The following is a 3,591-nucleotide window of genomic DNA, read 5'->3' as shown; positions in this document are numbered from 1 at the left end:
TCCCCGGCAACGACGCCAAAAATTGATGTGGCGGAAATTGGCGAGTTAAGAAATTATTAATAGAAATACGTTGTAAGTACAGTCCTTAACCAGCCGAAAATCCGCTTATCAATTTAGAAGGGTTGTCACAATATTGAAATAATTAAAATACTGGAAGTATGAATCCCAGGTCGTCTCCCAACGAGTTGCAGAAAGGTGTGCTATTTTATCAATCAGGTGTTTTCAAAAATGGTTGAGTTGATAAACAGGAAATTAATTTAGAGAATTTAATTAATTTTAAATAAAAGCCTTGACTGGGAGTAGATTAGTTGGAAGCCCTATTCTTGTTGAAGTACTCTCAAGATTAATTAATAATTGGAAGTTGCTCTACTTAGTTATCCCTTACTAGGTAAAGGAAAGTCAAGCAAGTTGGAAAGCTGTTTCTAGTCACAAGTCCTAATCCTCTCCCTTGGGAAGTACTAGTGTCAATGATTCGAGGGTGATCCAACAATAAATCCAATTATAATTTCTCTCTTGAGTGATTCAACTCAAGGTTTCCTTTCAATCATCTCCCAATCAAGTTATGGAACTACACAGAATCAATGGGGAAAATGAAAGAAGACATAATAAATAATAATGAAAGGGATTAATTGAAAATAAAAATAGTCTATATTAATAACTTGTGAAAATAATCCAATGTCAACTCTGGAGGAATTAAGAACATGGAAGAATAAATGAAAAGTAAATAACAGACTATAGTGACTAGTACCGGAGGTAGACTCTTCTCAAAAGCTAAAGCCAAAATCTTCAAAATCCTAATTATGAATGTTCAAGTAAGTAAAACCTAGGGGAGGAGTAAATTTCAGATCTAAAAACTAAAAATTATGCGGAATGAATGTTGTCGTCTGTCTTTGCATGTTCCCTGACTCTAATCTGTGTTTCTGGGCCGAAAACTGAGTTGAAATCTGGCCCAGAAACTCTGCCAGCGACTTCTGAAATTCTGCAGATCGGACACGTCACGCAGCCACGTCGTCCACGCGTTCGCGTCACTCAGCGTTTCTCATACCACGCGTGTGCGTCGTCCACGCATTCGCATCGTTCATGCAGCTTCCAATCCGCGCGGTTGCGTCAGGCACGCGAGTGCGTCACTGTGATTTCTTCCTTTTCGCGTGGTCGCGTCAATTATGTGACCGCGTGACTTCTCGCTGGTTATCTTCTCAATTCTTTGTGTTCCTTCCATTTTTACATACTTCCTTTCCATCCTTTAAGCCATTCCTGCCCTATAATTCCTGAAATCACTTAACACACATATCAAGGCATCTAATGGTAATAAGAGAGGATTAAATAAAAGAAAATAAAAGCCAAAAAAGCATGTTTTCAATCATAGAATATTTTTAGGAAGGAATTGTAATTACATGCAAATCATATGAATAAGTGGGCAAAGACTTGATAAAACCACACAATTAAACACAATATGAATCATAAAATAGTGGTTTATCAATGCCCAACTCATAGGGAGCTATTTCAAGACTGTTAGAATAAACGGCATAGGGCGGGCTAGTGGGCTTTTGGTTGCACAGGACGAGCAGACTCGTTTGCCACTCCTATTGCAACATGTAAAATTAAGAATTGAATTAATAATGAACAAGTTCCTATAATTTTTCTACAAGAACATATTAGTCTCTAAGAAATTTTAAAACGAGTAAAGTGATAATTAGATCCTCAAAGATTTCAACTGTAACGACCTAACTTCTTCCATTAAGGTGTTACTAACCTATTTTTTTTAATTTCAACATTATTAATATGACTTATTTAATATTGAGCCTTTTTTATATTAAACGATTGTCAGTTATAAGAAAAGACATTTTTCTCTTTTTATTCAATATACAAAACATATACCAATAACATATTCACATAACTAGTAATACATAATAGTTAATCAAACAGAAGAAAACTACAACACCTGCCTCTTCTAAAAAGAAAATCAAAATCAAAGATAACAAATGACGAGGGAAAAACTACAAATACAATCTTATAAATAATAAACTCACTTCTCGTTTGTAGCTTTACCACAAGTCTTCCTATCGTGTCATTGAAATGGTTGGATAAATTGGGGAGAGAACAAATCATATGTTCTCAGTAAGAAATGCGGATTCCATAAGAGTAGAAAATAAATACAAATAATTAACTTATAACCTAAAAATAAGTACCTTTATTAAACTTTTAACAATTCCTTAAGTCTTACACTTAACTATTTAGTCGTGTTCTTCTAATTACATCAGTTATGTCAATTCTCAATTACATTAGCCATTACCCAGTTACACAAATCGGTTAATTACACACATAATCAACCAATATCACAAAATAATTAAATCCAATCACATTCGCAGCCACAAATCAACATCAATCTTATCAATTAATTACTCACAACAATAAAACATATTTGCAGATATTCAATAAATTTTATAGGTATTCCTAAATTAAAACCTTTAATTTTAAAACTAATTCCCTACCTCAATGTGCCAAAATTAGAAGAAATATGAGACGGGATTGTGGCATCAGTGGTTGGCTATACAGTATCCTCAACATAGCAGCTTCATTAGTGGCAGTCTCGGTAGCCGAGGGAATGGCAGGGCAGAAGCAAGAACGAACGTATGGCAGCAACGATGGTTCTAAGCAGCTTCGGTGATGGTGGAAGACCTCAGCAGCAGCCGAACAACCATAGTAACGACATACAACAGAGCCAGAGCAGTGACGAAAATAGCTCAGGAAGCAAGGGAACAATTGGGTTCATCTCTAATGGTGGTGGCAGCGGTGGTAGACTCCAGCGGAAGCGACACTAGGAGAAGCAGAAGAGGAATGACTCTCTCTCTCTCTCTCTCTCTCTCTCTCTCTCTCTCGGGCTCCTCGTTCATCTCTCTCTAGGCTTCCTCCACTGCGATGACAGCGATTGCAATCGGTAACGACGGCGACGCTACCTATAACAAACCATAGCAGTGATGGGGCACGATGGCGCGAGCCTTCTTCCTTCTACTCTTCCGCGTGTCTTCACTCTCTCTCTCTCTTTCTCTCTCAATCCTCTCGCGACAGCGACGACGACGACGATGACGGCTTCCAGCCCCACCAATGCTCTCCTCCCCTTCCCCCTCTTCTCTCATTCTCCCCTGCGTCCTCTGGTTCCTGGTTCTCCCCCTTTTTCTTTTTCTTTCTTGTTCTGTTAGTGGAACTAGGGCGAAATTAGGGATTTTTAGGATTAGGATTAGGGTTAGGGTTAATAGATTTTATAAAAGGATAAGGGTAGAATAGGTTTTTGAAAAATTTGAACGGAACAATAGTAATTTAAAATCAAATATAATCTGTTAAAAATTATTTTAAGTATACTATTTATTCATAAATTCACTAATTAGTTTTTAATAAATATTCTAATTTTAAATTAGAGATAATTCAAATACATTTTTTTTGTTTATAAAGTTTAATTGAAAATTCTAATTATTCAAATTAAATTATCAAAACTTCATTATATCTTGATTACTATAATTTTAAATTTTAAATAAGAAAATATTCAATTATTATAAAAATTACATATGAATTCTAATTATTTTTAAACTCAAA

At 35.7% G+C, this 3,591-nt stretch overlaps 1 long non-coding RNA gene across 1 annotated transcript; it reads right to left on the bottom strand.

Moving 5' to 3' along the window:
* Positions 1-625: 625 nt before the first annotated feature.
* Positions 626-3,263, bottom strand: LOC130969338 (uncharacterized). The gene is made up of 2 exons (XR_009081848.1): positions 2,493-3,263; positions 626-2,060 (listed from the first exon to the last, which is right to left on the bottom strand). It is a non-coding gene; the product is annotated as an uncharacterized LOC130969338 (long non-coding RNA).
* Between the last annotated feature and the right edge of the window lie 328 nt (positions 3,264-3,591).

Source organism: Arachis stenosperma, chromosome 3 (genome assembly GCF_014773155.1).
Source record: "Arachis stenosperma cultivar V10309 chromosome 3, arast.V10309.gnm1.PFL2, whole genome shotgun sequence".
NCBI lineage: Eukaryota > Viridiplantae > Streptophyta > Magnoliopsida > Fabales > Fabaceae > Arachis > Arachis stenosperma.
The sequence above is the reverse complement of the archived record's forward strand: the minus strand, read 5'-3'. Positions and strand labels throughout refer to the sequence as shown.